We start from the raw sequence: 23,572 nt of genomic DNA, 5'->3' as shown, positions 1-23,572 counted from the left end.
TCGAGACCTTCGTTGGAAATGGGAATTTCTTCGCCTAAAAACTAGACAGAAGCCTTCTCTGAAACTGCTTTGTGATGTTTGCTTTCCACTCACAGAGTAGAACATTTCTTTTGATGGAGCACTTTGGAAACCCTCTTCTGACAGAATCCGCAAGTATTCTTTCGGAGCGCCCTGAGACCTAATGTGTAAAAGGAAATATCTTCATATTAAAACCAGACAGAAGCATTCTCAGAAACTACTCTCTGATGCTTGCATTCAACTCACAGAGTTGAACCTTCCTTTTGATAGAGCAGTTTTGAAACAGTGTTTTTGCAGAATCTGCCAGTGGATATTTGGAACTCATTGAGGCCTTCTTTGGAAACGGGAATATCTTCACACAAAAACTAGAAAGAAGCATTCTCTGAAACGGCTTTGTGAAGTTGCATTCAACTCACAGAGTTGATCCTTTGTTTTGATAGAGCCGTTTTGAAAGACTCTTTTTGTAGAATCTGCAAGTGTTCATTCAGAGCGCTTTGAGGCCTATGGGGGAAAAGAATATATCTTCACCTAAAACCTAAACAGAAGCATTCTCTGAATCTGCTTTCTGATGCGTGCATTTAATTCACGGATCTGAACCTTTTTGTTGTGAGTTCAGTTTAGAAATACTCTTTTTGTAGAATCTGCAAGTGTTCATTCGGAGCGCTTTGAGGCCAGTGGTGGAAAAGGAAATAGCGTCACATAAAAACTAGACGGAAGCATTCTCAGAAACTACTTTATGATGTGTGCACTCATCCCACAGAGATGAACCTTCCTTTCGATAGAGCAGTTTTGAAACACTGCTTTTGCAGAATCTGCAGGTGGATAGGTGGAGATTTGAGGCCTTCGTTGGAAACGGGAATTTGTTCACATTACAGCTAGACAGAAGCAGTCTCTGAAACTGCTTTGTGATGTTTGCATTCAACTCACACAGTTGCACCTTTCTTTTGAAAGAGCAGTTGTCAAAGTGTCTTTTTGCAGAATCCTCAAGTGTTCATTTAGAGCGCTTCCAGCCCTATAGTGGAATAAGAAATATCTTCACATGAAAACTATGCAGAAGCATTCCGAGAAAATGATTTACTATGTGTGGATTCAACTCACAGGGTTCAATATTCCTTTGGATGGGGCACTTATGATACTGTGTTTGTGCAGAATCTGCAAGTGGATATTGGGAGCTCTTGGAGGCCTTCGTTGGAAACGGGAATTTCTTCACATAGAAACTAGACAGAAACACTCTCTGAAACCGCTTTGTGATGTGTGCACTCAACTTACAGAGTTGAACCTTTCTCTTGTTAGAGCAATTTTGAAACACTATTGTGTGTAGTCTGCAAGTGTTCATACGGAGCGCTTTGAGGCCTGTGGTGGAAAAGGAAATATCTTCACCTAAACACTAGACAGAAGCATTCTCAGAAACTTCTTTATGATGTGTGCATTCAGCTCACAGAATTGAACCTTCCTATTGATAGAGCAGTTTTGAAGCACTCTTTTTGTGGAATGCGCAAGTGTTCATTCGGAGCGCTTTGAGGCTTATGGTGGAAGAGGAAATATCATCACATAAAAACAGGGTAGAAGCATTCACAGAAACTTCTTTATGATGTGTGCATTCATCTCAGAGAGTTGAACCTTGATTTGAATGAGCAACATCGAAACATTGTTTTCTTCAGAATCTGTAAGTGGATATTTGGAACTCTTCGAGGCATTCTTTGGAAACGGTCATTTCTTCACCTAGAAACTGGACGGAAGCATTATTTGAAAGTGCTTTTTCATGTGTGCATTCAACTCACAGAGTTGAACCTTTCTGTTGCTTGAGCAGTTTTGAAACACTCTTTTTGTGGAATGTGCAAGTGTTCATTCGGGGTGCTTTGAGTCTTATGGTGGAAGAGGAAATATCATCACCTAAAAACTGGGCAGGAGCATTCTAAGAAACTTCTTTAGGATTTCTGCTTTCAACTCACCGAGTTGAACCTTTCTGTTCATAGAGCAGTTTTGAAACAGTGTTTTTGCAGAATCTGCAAGGGAATATTGGGAGCTCTTCGAGACCTTCGTTGGAAATGGGAATTTCTTCGCCTAAAAACTAGACAGAAGCCTTCTCTGAAACTGCTTTGTGATGTTTGCTTTCCACTCACAGAGTAAAACATTTCTTTTGATGGAGCACTTTGGAAACCCTCTTCTGACAGAATCCGCAAGTATTCTTTCGGAGCGCCCTGAGACCTAATGTGTAAAAGGAAATATCTTCATATTAAAACCAGACAGAAGCATTCTCAGAAACTACTCTCTGATGCTTGCATTCAACTCACAGAGTTGAACCTTCCTTTTGATAGAGCAGTTTTGAAACAGTGTTTTTGCAGAATCTGCCAGTGGATATTTGGAACTCATTGAGGCCTTCTTTGGAAACGGGAATATCTTCACACAAAAACTAGAAAGAAGCATTCTCTGAAACGGCTTTGTGAAGTTGCATTCAACTCACAGAGTTGATCCTTTGTTTTGATAGAGCCGTTTTGAAAGACTCTTTTTGTAGAATCTGCAAGTGTTCATTCAGAGCGCTTTGAGGCCTATGGGGGAAAAGAATATATCTTCACCTAAAACCTAAACAGAAGCATTCTCTGAATCTGCTTTCTGATGCGTGCATTTAATTCACGGATCTGAACCTTTTTGTTGTGAGTTCAGTTTAGAAATACTCTTTTTGTAGAATCTGCAAGTGTTCATTCGGAGCGCTTTGAGGCCAGTGGTGGAAAAGGAAATAGCGTCACATAAAAACTAGACGGAAGCATTCTCAGAAACTACTTTATGATGTGTGCACTCATCCCACAGAGATGAACCTTCCTTTCGATAGAGCAGTTTTGAAACACTGCTTTTGCAGAATCTGCAGGTGGATAGGTGGAGATTTGAGGCCTTCGTTGGAAACGGGAATTTGTTCACATTACAGCTAGAGAGAAGCAGTCTCTGAAACTGCGTTGTGATGTTTGCATTCAACTCACACAGTTGCACCTTTCTTTTGAAAGAGCAGTTGTCAAAGTGTCTTTTTGCAGAATCCTCAAGTGTTCATTTAGAGCGCTTCCAGCCCTATAGTGGAATAAGAAATATCTTCACATGAAAACTATGCAGAAGCGTTCTGAGAAAATGATTTAATATGTGTGGATTCAACTCACAGGGTTCAATATTCCTTTGGATGGGGCAGTTATGAAACTGTGTTTGTGCAGAATCTGCAAGTGGATATTGGGAGCTCTTGGAGGCCTTCGTTGGAAACGGGAATTTCTTCACATACAAACTAGACAGAAACACTCTCTGAAACTGCTTTGTGATGTGTGCACTCAACTTACAGAGTTGAACCTTTCTCTTGTTAGAGCAGTTTTGAAACACTATTGTGTGTAGTCTGCAAGTGTTCATACGGAGGGCTTTGAGGCCTGTGGTGGAAAAGGAAATATCTTCACCTAAACACTAGACAGAAGCATTCTCAGAAACTTCTTTATGATGTGTGCATTCAGCTCACAGAATTGAACCTTCCTATTGATAGAGCAGTTTTGAAGCACTCCTTTTGTGGAATGCGCAAGTGTTCATTCGGAGCGCTTTGAGGCTTATGGTGGAAGAGGAAATATCATCACATAAAAACAGGGTAGAAGCATTCACAGAAACTTCTTTATGATGTGTGCATTCATCTCAGAGAGCTGAACCTTGATTTGAATGAGCAGCATCGAAACATTGTTTTCTTCAGAATCTGTAAGTGGATATTTGGAACTCTTCGAGGCATTCTTTGGAAACGGTAATTTCTTCACCTAGAAACTGGACGGAAGCATTATTTGAAAGTGCTTTTTCATGTGTGCATTCAACTCACAGAGTTGAACCTTTCTGTTGCTTGAGCAGTTTTGAGACACTCTTTTTGTGGAATGTGCAAGTGTTCATTCGGGGTGCTTTGAGTCTTATGGTGGAAGAGGAAATATCATCACCTAAAAACTGGGCAGGAGCATTCTAAGAAACTTCTTTAGGATTTGTGCTTTCAATTCACCGAGTTGAACCTTTCTGTTCGTAGAGCAGTTTTGAAACAGTGTTTTTGCAGAATCTGCAAGGGAATATTGGGAGCTCTTCGAGACCTTCTTAGGAAATGGGAATTTCTTCGCCTAAAAACTAGACAGAAGCATTCTCTGAAACTGCATTGTGATGTTTGCTTTCCACTCACAGAGTAGAACATTTCTTTTGATGGAGCACTTTGGAAACCGTCTTCTGACAGAATCCGCAAGTATTCTCTCGGAGCGCCCTGAGACCTAATGTGTAAAAGGAAATATCTTCATATTAAAACCAGACAGAAGCATTCTCAGAAACTACTCTCTGATGCTTGCATTCAACTCACAGAGTTGAACCTTCCTTTTGATAGAGCAGTTTTCAAACAGTGTTTCTGCAGAATCTGCCAGTGGATATTTGGAGCTCATTGAGGCCTTCTTTGGAAACGGGAATATCTTCACACAAAAACTAGAAAGAAGCATTCTCTGAAACGGCTTTGTGAAGTTGCATTCAACTCACAGAGTTGATCCTTTGTTTTGATAGAGCCGTTTTGAAACACTCTTTTTGTAGAATCTGCAAGTGTTCATTCAGAGCGCTTTGAGGCCTATGGGGGAAAAGAATATATCTTCACCTAAAACCTAAACAGAAGCATTCTCTGAATCTGATTTCTGATGCGTGCATTTAATTCACGGATTTGAACCTTTTTGTTGTGAGTTCAGTTTAGAAATACTCTTTTTGTAGAATCTGCAAGTGTTCATTCGGAGCGCTTTGAGGCCAGTGGTGGAAAAGGAAATAGCGTCACATAAAAACTAGACGGAAGCATTCTCAGAAACTACTTTATGATGTGTGCACTCATCCCACAGAGATGAACCTTCCTTTCGATAGAGCAGTTTTGAAACACTGCTTTTGCAGAATCTGCAGGTGGATAGGTGGAGATTTGAAGCCTTCGTTGGAAACGGGAATTTGTTCACATTACAGCTAGACAGAAGCAGTCTCTGAAACTGCTTTGTGATGTTTGCATTCAACTCACACAGTTGCACCTTTCTTTTGAAAGAGCAGTTGTCAAAGTGTCTTTTTGCAGAATCCTCAAGTGTTCATTTAGAGCGCTTCCAGCCCTATAGTGGAATAAGAAATATCTTCACATGAAAACTATGCAGAAGCCTTCTGAGAAAATGATTTACTATGTGTGGATTCAACTCACAGGGTTCAATATTCCTTTGGATGGGGCAGTTATGAAACTGTGTTTGTGCAGAATCTGCAAGTGGATATTGGGAGCTCTTGGAGGCCTTCGTTGGAAACGGGAATTTCTTCACATACAAACTAGACAGAAACACTCTCTGAAACTGCTTTGTGATGTGTGCACTCAACTTACAGAGTTGAACCTTTCTCTTGTTAGAGCAGTTTTGAAACACTATTGTGTGTAGTCTGCAAGTGTTCATACGGAGCGCTTTGAGGCCTGTGGTGGAAAAGGAAATATCTTCACCTAAACCCTAGACAGAAGCATTCTCAGAAACTTCTTTATGATGTGTGCATTCAGCTCACAGAATTGAACCTTCCTATTGATAGAGCAGTTTTGAAGCACTCTTTTGGTGGAATGCGCAAGTGTTCATTCGGAGCGCTTTGAGGCTTATGGTGGAAGAGGAAATATCATCACATAAAAACAGGGTAGAAGCATTCACAGAAACTTCTTTATGATGTGTGCATTCATCTCAGAGAGTTGAACCTTGATTTGAATGAGCAACATCGAAACATTGTTTTCTTCAGAATCTGTAAGTGGATATTTGGAACTCTTCGAGGCATTCTTTGGAAACGGTAATTTCTTCACCTAGAAACTGGACGGAAGCATTATTTGAAAGTGCTTTTTCACGTGTGCATTCAACTCACAGAGTTGAACCTTTCTGTTGCTTGAGCAGTTTTGAAACACTCTTTTTGTGGAATGTGCAAGTGTTCATTCGGGGTGCTTTGAGTCTTATGGTGGAAGAGGAAATATCATCACCTAAAAACTGGGCAGGAGCATTCTAAGAAACTTCTTTAGGATTTGTGCTTTCAACTCACCGAGTTGAACCCTTCTGTTCATAGAGCAGTTTTGAAACAGTGTTTTTGCAGAATCTGCAAGGGAATATTGGGAGCTCTTCGAGACCTTCGTTGGAAATGGGAATTTCTTCGCCTAAAAACTAGACAGAAGCCTTCTCTGAAACTGCTTTGTGATGTTTGCTTTCCACTCACAGAGTAGAACATTTCTTTTGATGGAGCACTTTGGAAACCCTCTTCTGACAGAATCCGCAAGTATTCTTTCGGAGCGCCCTGAGACCTAATGTGTAAAAGGAAATATCTTCATATTAAAACCAGACAGAAGCATTCTCAGAAACTACTCTCTGATGCTTGCATTCAACTCACAGAGTTGAACCTTCCTTTTGATAGAGCAGTTTTGAAACAGTGTTTTTGCAGAATCTGCCAGTGGATATTTGGAGCTCATTGAGGCCTTCTTTGGAAACGGGAATATCTTCACACAAAAACTAGAAAGAAGCATTCTCTGAAACGGCTTTGTGAAGTTGCATTCAACTCACAGAGTTGATCCTTTGTTTTGATAGAGCCGTTTTGAAACACTCTTTTTGTAGAATCTGCAAGTGTTCATTCAGAGCGCTTTGAGGCCTATGGGGGAAAAGAATATATCTTCACCTAAAACCTAAACAGAAGCATTCTCTGAATCTGATTTCTGATGCGTGCATTTAATTCACGGATTTGAACCTTTTTGTTGTGAGTTCAGTTTAGAAATACTCTTTTTGTAGAATCTGCAAGTGTTCATTCGGAGCGCTTTGAGGCCAGTGGTGGAAAAGGAAATAGCGTCACATAAAAACTAGACGGAAGCATTCTCAGAAACTACTTTATGATGTGTGCACTCATCCCACAGAGATGAACCTTCCTTTCGATAGAGCAGTTTTGAAACACTGCTTTTGCAGAATCTGCAGGTGGATAGGTGGAGATTTGAAGCCTTCGTTGGAAACGGGAATTTGTTCACATTACAGCTAGACAGAAGCAGTCTCTGAAACTGCTTTGTGATGTTTGCATTCAACTCACACAGTTGCACCTTTCTTTTGAAAGAGCAGTTGTCAAAGTGTCTTTTTGCAGAATCCTCAAGTGTTCACTTAGAGCGCTTCCAGCCCTATAGTTGAATAAGAAATATCTTCACATGAAAACTATGCAGAAGCCTTCTGAGAAAATGATTTACTATGTGTGGATTCAACTCACAGGGTTCAATATTCCTTTGGATGGGGCAGTTATGAAACTGTGTTTGTGCAGAATCTGCAAGTGGATATTGGGAGCTCTTGGAGGCCTTCGTTGGAAACGGGAATTTCTTCACATACAAACTAGACAGAAACACTCTCTGAAACTGCTTTGTGATGTGTGCACTCAACTTACAGAGTTGAACCTTTCTCTTGTTAGAGCAGTTTTGAAACACTATTGTGTGTAGTCTGCAAGTGTTCATACGGAGCGCTTTGAGGCCTGTGGTGGAAAAGGAAATATCTTCACCTAAACCCTAGACAGAAGCATTCTCAGAAACTTCTTTATGATGTGTGCATTCAGCTCACAGAATTGAACCTTCCTATTGATAGAGCAGTTTTGAAGCACTCTTTTGGTGGAATGCGCAAGTGTTCATTCGGAGCGCTTTGAGGCTTATGGTGGAAGAGGAAATATCATCACATAAAAACAGGGTAGAAGCATTCACAGAAACTTCTTTATGATGTGTGCATTCATCTCAGAGAGTTGAACCTTGATTTGAATGAGCAACATCGAAACATTGTTTTCTTCAGAATCTGTAAGTGGATATTTGGAACTCTTCGAGGCATTCTTTGGAAACGGTAATTTCTTCACCTAGAAACTGGACGGAAGCATTATTTGAAAGTGCTTTTTCACGTGTGCATTCAACTCACAGAGTTGAACCTTTCTGTTGCTTGAGCAGTTTTGAAACACTCTTTTTGTGGAATGTGCAAGTGTTCATTCGGGGTGCTTTGAGTCTTATGGTGGAAGAGGAAATATCATCACCTAAAAACTGGGCAGGAGCATTCTAAGAAACTTCTTTAGGATTTGTGCTTTCAACTCACCGAGTTGAACCCTTCTGTTCATAGAGCAGTTTTGAAACAGTGTTTTTGCAGAATCTGCAAGGGAATATTGGGAGCTCTTCGAGACCTTCGTTGGAAATGGGAATTTCTTCGCCTAAAAACTAGACAGAAGCCTTCTCTGAAACTGCTTTGTGATGTTTGCTTTCCACTCACAGAGTAGAACATTTCTTTTGATGGAGCACTTTGGAAACCCTCTTCTGACAGAATCCGCAAGTATTCTTTCGGAGCGCCCTGAGACCTAATGTGTAAAAGGAAATATCTTCATATTAAAACCAGACAGAAGCATTCTCAGAAACTACTCTCTGATGCTTGCATTCAACTCACAGAGTTGAACCTTCCTTTTGATAGAGCAGTTTTGAAACAGTGTTTTTGCAGAATCTGCCAGTGGATATTTGGAGCTCATTGAGGCCTTCTTTGGAAACGGGAATATCTTCACACAAAAACTAGAAAGAAGCATTCTCTGAAACGGCTTTGTGAAGTTGCATTCAACTCACAGAGTTGATCCTTTGTTTTGATAGAGCAGTTTTGAAACACTCTTTTCGTAGAATCTGCAAGTGTTCATTCAGAGCGCTTTGAGGCCTATGGGGGAAAACAATATATCTTCACCTAAAACCTAAACAGAAGCATTCCCTGAATCTGCTTTCTGATGCGTGCATTCAATTCATGGATCTGAACCTTTCTGTTGTGAGTTCAGTTTAGAAACACTCTTTTTGTAGAATCTGCAAGTGTTCATTCGGAGCGCCTTGAGGCCAGTGGTGGAAAAGGAAATAGCGTCACATAAAAACTAGACGGAAGCATTCTCGGAAACTACTTTATGATGTGTGCACTCAACCCACAGAGATGAACCTTCCTTTCGATAGAGCAGTTTTGAAACACTGCTTTTGCAGAATCTGCAAGTGGATATGTGGAGATTTGAGGCCTTCGTTGGAAACGGGAATTTGTTCACATTACAGCTAGACAGAAGCAGTCTCTGAAACTGCTTTGTGATGTTTGCATTCAACTCACACAGTTGCACCTTTCTTTTGAAAGAGCAGTTGTCAAAGTGTCTTTTTGCAGAATCCTCAAGCGTTCATTTAGAGCGCTTCCAGCCCTATAGTGGAATAAGTAATATCTTCACATGAAAACTATGCAGAAGCGTTCTGAGAAAATGATTTAATATGTGTGGATTCAACTCACAGGGTTCAATATTCCTTTGGATGGGGCAGTTATGAAACTGTGTTTGTGCAGAATCTGCAAGTGGATATTGGGAGCTCTTGGAGGCCTTCGTTGGAAACGGGAATTTCTTCACATAGAAACTAGACAGAAACACTCTCTGAAACTGCTTTGTGATGTGTGCACTCAACTTACAGAGTTGAACCTTTCTCTTGTTAGAGCAGTTTTGAAACACTATTGTGTGTAGTCTGCAAGTGTTCATACGGAGCGCTTTGAGGCCTGTGGTGGAAAAGGAAATATCTTCACCTAAACACTAGACAGAAGCATTCTCAGAAACTTCTTTATGATGTGTGCATTCAGCTCACAGAATTGAACCTTCCTATTGATAGAGCAGTTTTGAAGCACTCTTTTTGTGGAATGCGCAAGTGTTCATTCGGAGCGCTTTGAGGCTTATGGTGGAAGAGGAAATATCATCACATAAAAACAGGGTAGAAGCATTCACAGAAACTTCTTTATGATGTGTGCATTCATCTCAGAGAGTTGAACCTTGATTTGAATGAGCAACATCGAAACATTGTTTTCTTCAGAATCTGTAAGTGGATATTTGGAACTCTTCGAGGCATTCTTTGGAAACGGTCATTTCTTCACCTAGAAACTGGACGGAAGCATTATTTGAAAGTGCTTTTTCATGTGTGCATTCAACTCACAGAGTTGAACCTTTCTGTTGCTTGAGCAGTTTTGAAGCACTCTTTTTGTGGAATGTGCAAGTGTTCATTCGGGGTGCTTTGAGTCTTATGGTGGAAGAGGAAATATCATCACCTAAAAACTGGGCAGGAGCATTCTAAGAAACTTCTTTAGGATTTGTGCTTTCAACTCACCGAGTTGAACCTTTCTGTTCATAGAGCAGTTTTGAAACAGTGTTTTTGCAGAATCTGCAAGGGAATATTGGGAGCTCTTCGAGACCTTCGTTGGAAATGGGAATTTCTTCGCCTAAAAACTAGACAGAAGCCTTCTCTGAAACTGCTTTGTGATGTTTGCTTTCCACTCACAGAGTAGAACATTTCTTTTGATGGAGCACTTTGGAAACCCTCTTCTGACAGAATCCGCAAGTATTCTTTCGGAGCGCCCTGAGACCTAATGTGTAAAAGGAAATATCTTCATATTAAAACCAGACAGAAGCATTCTCAGAAACTACTCTCTGATGCTTGCATTCAACTCACAGAGTTGAACCTTCCTTTTGATAGAGCAGTTTTGAAACAGTGTTTTTGCAGAATCTGCCAGTGGATATTTGGAACTCATTGAGGCCTTCTTTGGAAACGGGAATATCTTCACACAAAAACTAGAAAGAAGCATTCTCTGAAACGGCTTTGTGAAGTTGCATTCAACTCACAGAGTTGATCCTTTGTTTTGATAGAGCCGTTTTGAAAGACTCTTTTTGTAGAATCTGCAAGTGTTCATTCAGAGCGCTTTGAGGCCTATGGGGGAAAAGAATATATCTTCACCTAAAACCTAAACAGAAGCATTCTCTGAATCTGCTTTCTGATGCGTGCATTTAATTCACGGATCTGAACCTTTTTGTTGTGAGTTCAGTTTAGAAATACTCTTTTTGTAGAATCTGCAAGTGTTCATTCGGAGCGCTTTGAGGCCAGTGGTGGAAAAGGAAATAGCGTCACATAAAAACTAGACGGAAGCATTCTCAGAAACTACTTTATGATGTGTGCACTCATCCCACAGAGATGAACCTTCCTTTCGATAGAGCAGTTTTGAAACACTGCTTTTGCAGAATCTGCAGGTGGATAGGTGGAGATTTGAGGCCTTCGTTGGAAACGGGAATTTGTTCACATTACAGCTAGAGAGAAGCAGTCTCTGAAACTGCGTTGTGATGTTTGCATTCAACTCACACAGTTGCACCTTTCTTTTGAAAGAGCAGTTGTCAAAGTGTCTTTTTGCAGAATCCTCAAGTGTTCATTTAGAGCGCTTCCAGCCCTATAGTGGAATAAGAAATATCTTCACATGAAAACTATGCAGAAGCGTTCTGAGAAAATGATTTAATATGTGTGGATTCAACTCACAGGGTTCAATATTCCTTTGGATGGGGCAGTTATGAAACTGTGTTTGTGCAGAATCTGCAAGTGGATATTGGGAGCTCTTGGAGGCCTTCGTTGGAAACGGGAATTTCTTCACATACAAACTAGACAGAAACACTCTCTGAAACTGCTTTGTGATGTGTGCACTCAACTTACAGAGTTGAACCTTTCTCTTGTTAGAGCAGTTTTGAAACACTATTGTGTGTAGTCTGCAAGTGTTCATACGGAGGGCTTTGAGGCCTGTGGTGGAAAAGGAAATATCTTCACCTAAACACTAGACAGAAGCATTCTCAGAAACTTCTTTATGATGTGTGCATTCAGCTCACAGAATTGAACCTTCCTATTGATAGAGCAGTTTTGAAGCACTCCTTTTGTGGAATGCGCAAGTGTTCATTCGGAGCGCTTTGAGGCTTATGGTGGAAGAGGAAATATCATCACATAAAAACAGGGTAGAAGCATTCACAGAAACTTCTTTATGATGTGTGCATTCATCTCAGAGAGCTGAACCTTGATTTGAATGAGCAGCATCGAAACATTGTTTTCTTCAGAATCTGTAAGTGGATATTTGGAACTCTTCGAGGCATTCTTTGGAAACGGTAATTTCTTCACCTAGAAACTGGACGGAAGCATTATTTGAAAGTGCTTTTTCATGTGTGCATTCAACTCACTGAGTTGAACCTTTCTGTTGCTTGAGCAGTTTTGAGACACTCTTTTTGTGGAATGTGCAAGTGTTCATTCGGGGTGCTTTGAGTCTTATGGTGGAAGAGGAAATATCATCACCTAAAAACTGGGCAGGAGCATTCTAAGAAACTTCTTTAGGATTTGTGCTTTCAATTCACCGAGTTGAACCTTTCTGTTCGTAGAGCAGTTTTGAAACAGTGTTTTTGCAGAATCTGCAAGGGAATATTGGGAGCTCTTCGAGACCTTCTTAGGAAATGGGAATTTCTTCGCCTAAAAACTAGACAGAAGCATTCTCTGAAACTGCATTGTGATGTTTGCTTTCCACTCACAGAGTAGAACATTTCTTTTGATGGAGCACTTTGGAAACCGTCTTCTGACAGAATCCGCAAGTATTCTTTCGGAGCGCCCTGAGACCTAATGTGTAAAAGGAAATATCTTCATATTAAAACCAGACAGAAGCATTCTCAGAAACTACTCTCTGATGCTTGCATTCAACTCACAGAGTTGAACCTTCCTTTTGATAGAGCAGTTTTCAAACAGTGTTTCTGCAGAATCTGCCAGTGGATATTTGGAGCTCATTGAGGCCTTCTTTGGAAACGGGAATATCTTCACACAAAAACTAGAAAGAAGCATTCTCTGAAACGGCTTTGTGAAGTTGCATTCAACTCACAGAGTTGATCCTTTGTTTTGATAGAGCCGTTTTGAAACACTCTTTTTGTAGAATCTGCAAGTGTTCATTCAGAGCGCTTTGAGGCCTATGGGGGAAAAGAATATATCTTCACCTAAAACCTAAACAGAAGCATTCTCTGAATCTGATTTCTGATGCGTGCATTTAATTCACGGATTTGAACCTTTTTGTTGTGAGTTCAGTTTAGAAATACTCTTTTTGTAGAATCTGCAAGTGTTCATTCGGAGCGCTTTGAGGCCAGTGGTGGAAAAGGAAATAGCGTCACATAAAAACTAGACGGAAGCATTCTCAGAAACTACTTTATGATGTGTGCACTCATCCCACAGAGATGAACCTTCCTTTCGATAGAGCAGTTTTGAAACACTGCTTTTGCAGAATCTGCAGGTGGATAGGTGGAGATTTGAAGCCTTCGTTGGAAACGGGAATTTGTTCACATTACAGCTAGACAGAAGCAGTCTCTGAAACTGCTTTGTGATGTTTGCATTCAACTCACACAGTTGCACCTTTCTTTTGAAAGAGCAGTTGTCAAAGTGTCTTTTTGCAGAATCCTCAAGTGTTCATTTAGAGCGCTTCCAGCCCTATAGTGGAATAAGAAATATCTTCACATGAAAACTATGCAGAAGCCTTCTGAGAAAATGATTTACTATGTGTGGATTCAACTCACAGGGTTCAATATTCCTTTGGATGGGGCAGTTATGAAACTGTGTTTGTGCAGAATCTGCAAGTGGATATTGGGAGCTCTTGGAGGCCTTCGTTGGAAACGGGAATTTCTTCACATACAAACTAGACAGAAACACTCTCTGAAACTGCTTTGTGATGTGTGCACTCAACTTACAGAGTTGAACCTTTCTCTTGTTAGAGCAGTTTTGAAACACTATTGTGTGTAGTCTGCAAGTGTTCATACGGAGCGCTTTGAGGCCTGTGGTGGAAAAGGAAATATCTTCACCTAAACACTAGACAGAAGCATTCTCAGAAACTTCTTTATGATGTGTGCATTCAGCTCACAGAATTGAACCTTCCTATTGATAGAGCAGTTTTGAAGCACTCTTTTGGTGGAATGCGCAAGTGTTCATTCGGAGCGCTTTGAGGCTTATGGTGGAAGAGGAAATATCATCACATAAAAACAGGGTAGAAGCATTCACAGAAACTTCTTTATGATGTGTGCATTCATCTCAGAGAGTTGAACCTTGATTTGAATGAGCAACATCGAAACATTGTTTTCTTCAGAATCTGTAAGTGGATATTTGGAACTCTTCGAGGCATTCTTTGGAAACGGTCATTTCTTCACCTAGAAACTGGACGGAAGCATTATTTGAAAGTGCTTTTTCATGTGTGCATTCAACTCACAGAGTTGAACCTTTCTGTTGCTTGAGCAGTTTTGAAACACTCTTTTTGTGGAATGTGCAAGTGTTCATTCGGGGTGCTTTGAGTCTTATGGTGGAAGAGGAAATATCATCACCTAAAAACTGGGCAGGAGCATTCTAAGAAACTTCTTTAGGATTTGTGCTTTCAACTCACCGAGTTGAAACTTTCTGTTCATAGAGCAGTTTTGAAACAGTGTTTTTGCAGAATCTGCAAGGAATATTGGGAGCTCTTCGAGACCTTCGTTGGAAATGGGAATTTCTTGGCCTACATACTACACAGAAGCATTCTCTGAAACTGCTTTGTGATGTTTGCTTTCCACTCACAGAGTAGAACATTTCTTTTGATGGAGCACTTTGGAAACCCTCTTCTGACAGAATCGGCAAGTATTCTTTCGGAGCGCCCTGAGAACTAATGTGTAAAAGGAAATATCTTCATATTAAAACCAGACAGAAGCATTCTCAGAAACTACTCTCTGATGCTTGCATTGAACTCACAGAGTTGAACATTCCTTTCGATAGAGCAGTTTTGAAACAGTGTTTTTGCAGAATCTGCCAGTGGATATTTGGAGCTCATTGAGGCCTTCTTTGGAAACGGGAATATCTTCACACAAAAACTAGAAAGAAGCATTCTCTGAAACGGCTTTGTGAAGTTGCATTCAACTCACAGAGTTGATCCTTTGTTTTGATAGAGCCGTTTTGAAACACTCTTTTCGTAGAATCTGCAAGTGTTCATTCAGAGCGCTTTGAGGCCTATGGGGGAAAAGAATATATCTTCACCTAAAACCTAAACACAAGCATTCCCTGAATCTGCTTTTTGATGCGTGCATTCCATTCACGGATCTGAACCTTTTTGTTGTGAGTTCAGTTTAGAAACACTCTTTTTGTAGAATCTGCAAGTGTTCATTCGGAGCGCTTTGAGGCCAGTGGTGGAAAAGGAAATAGCGTCACATAAAAACTAGACAGAAGCATTCTCTGAAACTACTTTATGATGTGTGCACTCAACCCACAGAGATGAACCTTCCTTTCGATAGAGCAGTTTTGAAACACTGCTTTTGCAGAATCTGCAAGTGGATATGTGGAGATTTGAGGCCTTCGTTGGAAACGGGAATTTGTTCACATTACAGCTAGACAGAAGCAGTCTCTGAAACTGCTTTGTGATGTTTGCATTCAACTCACACAGTTGCACCTTTCTTTTGAAAGAGCAGTTGTAAAAGTGTCTTTTTGCAGAATTCTCAAGTGTTCATTTGGAGCGCTTCCAGCCCTATAGTGGAATAAGAAATATCTTCACATGAAAACTATGCAGAAGCATTCTGAGAAAATGATTTAATATGTGTGGATTCAACTCACAGGGTTCAATATTCCTTTGGATGGGGCAGTTATGAAACTGTGTTTGTGCAGAATCTGCAAGTGGATATTTGGAGCTCTTGGAGGCCTTCGTTGCAAACGGGAATTTCTTCACATACAAACTAGACAGAAACACTCTCTGAAACTGCTTTGTGATGTGTGCACTCAACTTACAGAGTTGAACCTTTCTCTTGTTAGAGCAGTTTTGAAACACTATTGTGTGTAGTCTGCAAGTGTTCATACGGAGCGCTTTGAGGCCTGTGGTGGAAAAGGAAATATCTTCACCTAAACACTAGACAGAAGCATTCTCAGAAACTTCTTTATGATGTGTGCATTCAGCTCACAGAATTGAACCTTCCTATTGATAGAGCAGTTTTGAAGCACTCTTTTTCTGGAATGCGCAAGTGTTCGTTCGGAGCGCTTTGAGGCTTATGGTGGAAGAGGAAATATCATCACATAAAAACAGGGTAGAAGCATTCACAGAAACTTCTTTATGATGTGTGCATTCATCTCAGAGAGTTGAAACTTGATTTGAATGAGCAACATCGAAACCTTGTTTTCTTCAGAATCTTTAAGTGGATATTTGGAACTCTTCGAGGCATTCTTTGGAAACGGTAATTTCTTCACCTAGAAACTGGACGGAAGCATTATTTGAAAGTGCTTTTTCATGTGTGCATTCAACTCACAGAGTTGAACCTTTCTGTTGCTTGAGCAGTTTTGAAACACTCTTTTTGTGGAATGTGCAAGTGTTCATTCGGGGTGCTTTGAGTCTTATGGTGGAAGAGGAAATATCATCACCTAAAAACTGGGCAGGAGCATTCTAAGAAACTTCTTTAGGATTTGTGCTTTCAACTCACCGAGTTGAACCTTTCTGTTCATAGAGCAGTTTTGAAACAGTGTTTTTGCAGAATCTGCAAGGGAATATTGGGAGCTCTTCGAGACCTTCGTTGGAAATGGGAATTTCTTCGCCTAAAAACTAGACAGAAGCCTTCTCTGAAACTGCTTTGTGATGTTTGCTTTCCACTCACAGAGTAGAACATTACTTTTGATGGAGCACTTTGGAAACCCTCTTCTGACAGAATCCGCAAGTATTCTTTCGGAGCGCCCTGAGACCTAATGTGTAAAAGGAAATATCTTCATATTAAAACCAGACAGAAGCATTCTCAGAAACTACTCTCTGATGCTTGCATTGAACTCACAGAGTTGAACATTCCTTTCGATAGAGCAGTTTTGAAACAGTGTTTTTGCAGAATCTGCCAGTGGATATTTGGAGCTCATTGAGGCCTTCTTTGGAAACGGGAATATCTTCACACAAAAACTAGAAAGAAGCATTCTCTGAAACGGCTTTGTGAAGTTGCATTCAACTCACAGAGTTGATCCTTTGTTTTGTTAGAGGCGTTTTGAAACACTCTTTTCGTAGAATCTGCAAGTGTTCTTTCAGAGCGCTTTGAGGCCTATGGGGGAAAAGAATATATCTTCACCTAAAACCTAAACACAAGCATTCCCTGAATCTGCTTTGTGATGCGTGCATTCCATTCACGGATCTAAACCTTTTTGTTGTGAGTTCAGTTTAGAAACACTCTTTTTGTAGAATCTGCAAGTGTTCATTCGGAGCGCTTTGAGGACAGTGGTGGAAAAGGTAATAGCGTCACATAAAAACTAGACAGAAGCATTCTCTGAAACTACTTTATGATGTGTGCACTCAACCCACAGAGATGAACCTTCCTTTCGATAGAGCAGTTTTGAAACACTGCTTTTGCAGAATCTGCAGGTGGATATGTGGAGATTTGAGGCCTTCGTTGGAAACGGGAATTTGTTCACATTACAGCTAGACAGAAGCAGTCTCTGAAACTGCTTTGTGATGTTTGCATTCAACTCACACAGTTGCACCTTTCTTTTGAAAGAGCAGTTGTCAAAGTGTCTTTTTGCAGAATCCTCAAGTGTTCATTTAGAGCGCTTCCAGCCCTATAGTGGAATAAGAAATATCTTCACATGAAAACTATGCAGAAGCATTCTGAGAAAATGATTTACTATGTGTGGATTCAACTCACAGGGTTCAATATTCCTTTGGATGGGGCAGTTATGATGCTGTGTTTGTGCAGAATCTGCAAGTGGATATTGGGAGCTCTTGGAGGCCTTCGTTGGAAACGGGAATTTCTTCACATACAAACTAGACAGAAACACTCTCTGAAACTGCTTTGTGATGTGTGCACTCAACTTACAGAGTTGAACCTTTCTCTTGTTAGAGCAGTTTTGAAACACTATTGTGTGTAGTCTGCAAGTGTTCATACGGAGCGCTTTGAGGCCTGTGGTGGAAAAGGAAATATCTTCACCTAAACACTAGACAGAAGCATTCTCAGAAACTTCTTTATGATGTGTGCATTCAGCTCACAGAATTGAACCTTCCTATTGATAGAGCAGTTTTGAAGCACTCTTTTTCTGGAATGCGCAAGTGTTCGTTCGGAGCGCTTTGAGGCTTATGGTGGAAGAGGAAATATCATCACATAAAAACAGGGTAGAAGCATTCACAGAAACTTCTTTATGATGTGTGCATTCATCTCAGAGAGTTGAAACTTGATTTGAATGAGCAACATCGAAACCTTGTTTTCTTCAGAATCTTTAAGTGGATATTTGGAACTCTTCGAGGCATTCTTTGGAAACGGTAATTTCTTCACCTAGAAACTGGACGGAAGCATTATTTGAAAGTGCTTTTTCATGTGTGCATTCAACTCACAGAGTTGAACCTTTCTGTTGCTTGAGCAGTTTTGAAACACTCTTTTTGTGGAATGTGCAAGTGTTCATTCGGGGTGCTTTGAGTCTTATGGTGGAAGAGGAAATATCATCACCTAAAAACTGGGCAGGAGCATTCTAAGAAACTTCTTTAGGATTTGTGCTTTCAACTCACCGAGTTGAACCTTTCTGTTCATAGAGCAGTTTTGAAACAGTGTTTTTGCAGAATCTGCAAGGGAATATTGGGAGCTCTTCGAGACCTTCGTTGGAAATGGGAATTTCTTCGCCTAAAAACTAGACAGAAGCCTTCTCTGAAACTGCTTTGTGATGTTTGCTTTCCACTCACAGAGTAGAACATTACTTTTGATGGAGCACTTTGGAAACCCTCTTCTGACAGAATCCGCAAGTATTCTTTCGGAGCGCCCTGAGACCTAATGTGTAAAAGGAAATATCTTCATATTAAAACCAGACAGAAGCATTCTCAGAAACTACTCTCTGATGCTTGCATTGAACTCACAGAGTTGAACATTCCTTTCGATAGAGCAGTTTTGAAACAGTGTTTTTGCAGAATCTGCCAGTGGATATTTGGAGCTCATTGAGGCCTTCTTTGGAAACGGGAATATCTTCACACAAAAACTAGAAAGAAGCATTCTCTGAAACGGCTTTGTGAAGTTGCATTCAACTCACAGAGTTGATCCTTTGTTTTGTTAGAGGCGTTTTGAAACACTCTTTTCGTAGAATCTGCAAGTGTTCTTTCAGAGCGCTTTGAGGCCTATGGGGGAAAAGAATATATCTTCACCTAAAACCTAAACACAAGCATTCCCTGAATCTGCTTTGTGATGCGTGCATTCCATTCACGGATCTAAACCTTTTTGTTGTGAGTTCAGTTTAGAAACACTCTTTTTGTAGAATCTGCAAGTGTTCATTCGGAGCGCTTTGAGGACAGTGGTGGAAAAGGTAATAGCGTCACATAAAAACTAGACAGAAGCATTCTCTGAAACTACTTTATGATGTGTGCACTCAACCCACAGAGATGAACCTTCCTTTCGATAGAGCAGTTTTGAAACACTGCTTTTGCAGAATCTGCAGGTGGATATGTGGAGATTTGAGGCCTTCGTTGGAAACGGGAATTTGTTCACATTACAGCTAGACAGAAGCAGTCTCTGAAACTGCTTTGTGATGTTTGCATTCAACTCACACAGTTGCACCTTTCTTTTGAAAGAGCAGTTGTCAAAGTGTCTTTTTGCAGAATCCTCAAGTGTTCATTTAGAGCGCTTCCAGCCCTATAGTGGAATAAGAAATATCTTCACATGAAAACTATGCAGAAGCATTCTGAGAAAATGATTTACTATGTGTGGATTCAACTCACAGGGTTCAATATTCCTTTGGATGGGGCAGTTATGATGCTGTGTTTGTGCAGAATCTGCAAGTGGATATTGGGAGCTCTTGGAGGCCTTCGTTGGAAACGGGAATTTCTTCACATACAAACTAGACAGAAACACTCTCTGAAACTGCTTTGTGATGTGTGCACTCAACTTACAGAGTTGAACCTTTCTCTTGTTAGAGCAGTTTTGAAACACTATTGTGTGTAGTCTGCAAGTGTTCATACGGAGCGCTTTGAGGCCTGTGGTGGAAAAGGAAATATCTTCACCTAAACACTAGACAGAAGCATTCTCAGAAACTTCTTTATGATGTGTGCATTCAGCTCACAGAATTGAACCTTCCTATTGATAGAGCAGTTTTGAAGCACTCTTTTGGTGGAATGCGCAAGTGTTCATTCGGAGCGCTTTGAGGCTTATGGTGAAAGAGGAAATATCATCACATAAAAACAGGGTAGAAGCATTCACAGAAACTTCTTTATGATGTGTGCATTCATCTCAGAGAGTTGAATCTTGATTTGAATGAGCAACATCGAAACATTGTTTTCTTCAGAATCTGTAAGTGGATATTTGGAACTCTTCGAGGCATTCTTTGGAAACGGTCATTTCTTCACCTAGAAACTGGACGGAAGCATTATTTGAAAGTGCTTTTTCATGTGTGCATTCAACTCACAGAGTTGAACCTTTCTGTTGCTTGAGCAGTTTTGAAGCACTCTTTTTGTGGAATGTGCAAGTGTTCATTCGGGGTGCTTTGAGTCTTATGGTGGAAGAGGAAATATCATCACCTAAAAACTGGGCAGGAGCATTCTAAGAAACTTCTTTAGGATTTCTGCTTTCAACTCACCGAGTTGAACCTTTCTGTTCATAGAGCAGTTTTGAAACAGTGTTTTTGCAGAATCTGCAAGGGAATATTGGGAGCTCTTCGAGACCTTCGTTGGAAATGGGAATTTCTTTGCCTAAAAAGTAGACAGAAGCCTTCTCTGAAACTGCTTTGTGATGTTTGCTTTCCACTCACAGAGTAGAACATTTCTTTTGATGGAGCACTTTGGAAACCCTCTTCTGACAGAATCCGCAAGTATTCTTTCGGAGCGCCCTGAGACCTAATGTGTAAAAGGAAATATCTTCATATTAAAACCAGACAGAAGCATTCTCAGAAACTACTCTCTGATGCTTGCATTCAACTCACAGAGTTGAACCTTCCTTTTGATAGAGCAGTTTTGAAACAGTGTTTTTGCAGAATCTGCCAGTGGATATTTGGAGCTCATTGAGGCCTTCTTTGGAAACGGGAATATCTTCACACAAAAACTAGAAAGAAGCATTCTCTGAAACGGCTTTGTGAAGTTGCATTCAACTCACAGAGTTGATCCTTTGTTTTGATAGAGCCGTTTTGAAACACTCTTTTTGTAGAATCTGCAAGTGTTCATTCAGAGCGCTTTGAGGCCTATGGGGGAAAAGAATATATCTTCACCTAAAACCTAAACAGAAGCATTCTCTGAATCTGCTTTCTGATGCGTGCATTTAATTCACGGATCTGAACCTTTTTGTTGTGAGTTCAGTTTAGAAATACTCTTTTTGTAGAATCTGCAAGTGTTCATTCGGAGCGCTTTGAGGCCAGTGGTGGAAAAGGAAATAGCGTCACATAAAAACTAGACGGAAGCATTCTCAGAAACTACTTTATGATGTGTGCACTCATCCCACAGAGATGAACCTTCCTTTCGATAGAGCAGTTTTGAAACACTGCTTTTGCAGAATCTGCAGGTGGATAGGTGGAGATTTGAGGCCTTCGTTGGAAACGGGAATTTGTTCACATTACAGCTAGACAGAAGCAGTCTCTGAAACTGCTTTGTGATGTTTGCATTCAACTCACACAGTTGCACCTTTCTTTTGAAAGAGCAGTTGTCAAAGTGTCTTTTTGCAGAATCCTCAAGTGTTCATTTAGAGCGCTTCCAGCCCTATAGTGGAATAAGAAATATCTTCACATGAAAACTATGCAGAAGCATTCTGAGAAAATGATTTAATATGTGTGGATTCAACTCACAGGGTTCAATATTCCTTTGGATGGGGCAGTTATGAAACTGTGTTTGTGCAGAATCTGCAAGTGGATATTGGGAGCTCTTGGAGGCCTTCGTTGGAAACGGGAATTTCTTCACATACAAACTAGACAGAAACACTCTCTGAAACTGCTTTGTGATGTGTGCACTCAACTTACAGAGTTGAACCTTTCTCTTGTTAGAGCAGTTTTGAAACACTATTGTTTGTAGTCTGCAAGTGTTCATACGGAGCGCTTTGAGGCCTGTGGTGGAAAAGGAAATATCTTCACCTAAACACTAGACAGAAGCATTCTCAGAAACTTCTTTATGATGTGTGCATTCAGATCACAGAATTGAACCTTCCTATTGATAGAGCAGTTTTGAAGCACTCTTTTTGTGGAATGCGCAAGTGTTCATTCGGAGCGCTTGGAGGCTTATGGTGGAAGAGGAAATATCATCACATAAAAACAGGGTAGAAGCATTCACAGAAACTTCTTTATGATGTGTGCATTCATCTCAGAGAGTTGAACCTTGATTTGAATGAGCAACATCGAAACATTGTTTTCTTCAGAATCTGTAAGTGGATATTTGGAACTCTTCGAGGCATTCTTTGGAAACGGTAATTTCTTCACCTAGAAACTGGACGGAAGCATTATTTGAAACTGCTTTTTCATGTGTGCATTCAACTCACAGAGTTGAACCTTTCTGTTGCTTGAGCAGTTTTGAAACACTCTTTTTGTGGAATGTGCAACTGTTCATTCGGGGTGCTTTGAGTCTTATGGTGGAAGAGGAAATATCATCACCTAAAAACTGGACAGGAGCATTCTAAGAAACTTCTTTAGGATTTGTGCTTTCAACTCACCGAGTTGAACCTTTCTGTTCATAGAGCAGTTTTGAAACAGTGTTTTTGCAGAATCTGCAAGGGAATATTGGGAGCTCTTCGAGACCTTCGTTGGAAATGGGAATTTCTTCGCCTAAAAACTAGACAGAAGCATTCTCTGAAACTGCTTTGTGATGTTTGCTTTCCACTCACAGAGTAGAACATTTCTTTTGATGGAGCACTTTGGAAACCCTCTTCTGACAGAATCCGCAAGTATTCTTTCGGAGCGCCCTGAGACCTAATGTGTAAAAGGAAATATCTTCAGATTAAAACCAGACAGAAGCATTCTCAGAAACTACTCTCTGATGCTTGCATTCAAATCACAGAGTTGAACCTTCCTTTTCATAGAGCAGTTTTGAAACAGTGTTTTTGCAGAATCTGCCAGTGGATATTTGGAGCTCATTGAGGCCTTCTTTGGAAACGGGAATATCTTCACACAAAAACTAGAAAGAAGCATTCTCTGAAACGGCTTTGTGAAGTTGCATTCAACTCACAGAGTTGATCCTTTGTTTTGATAGAGCCGTTTTGAAACACTCTTTTCGTAGAATCTGCAAGGGTTCATTCAGAGCGCTTTGAGGCCTATGGGGGAAAACAATATATCTTCACCTAAAACCTAAACAGAAGCATTCCCTGAATCTGCTTTGTGATGCGTGCATTCAATTCACAGTTCTGAACCTTTTTGTTGTGAGTTCAGTTTAGAAACACTCTTTTCGTAGAATCCGCAAGTGTTCATTCGGAGCGCTTTGAGGCCAGTGGTGGAAAAGGAAATAGCGTCACATAAAAAGTAGACAGAAGCTTTCTCAGAAACTACTTTATGATGTGTGCACTCAACCCACAGTGATGAACCTTCCTTTTGATAGAGCAGTTTTGAAACACTGCTTTTGCAGAATCTGCAGGTGGATATGGGGAGATTTGAGGCCTTCGTTGGAAACGGGAATTTGTTCACATTACAGCTAGACAGAAGCAGTCTCTGAAACTGCTTTGTGATGTTTGCATTCAACTCACACAGTTGCACCTTTCTTTTGAAAGAGCAGTTGTCAAAGTGTTTTTTGCAGAATTCTCAAGTGTTCATTTGGAGCGCTTCCACCCTATAGTGGAATAAGAA

Source organism: Pongo pygmaeus, chromosome 4 (assembly GCF_028885625.2).
Source record: "Pongo pygmaeus isolate AG05252 chromosome 4, NHGRI_mPonPyg2-v2.0_pri, whole genome shotgun sequence".
NCBI lineage: Eukaryota > Metazoa > Chordata > Mammalia > Primates > Hominidae > Pongo > Pongo pygmaeus.
Note: the sequence above shows the minus strand (reverse complement) of the source record.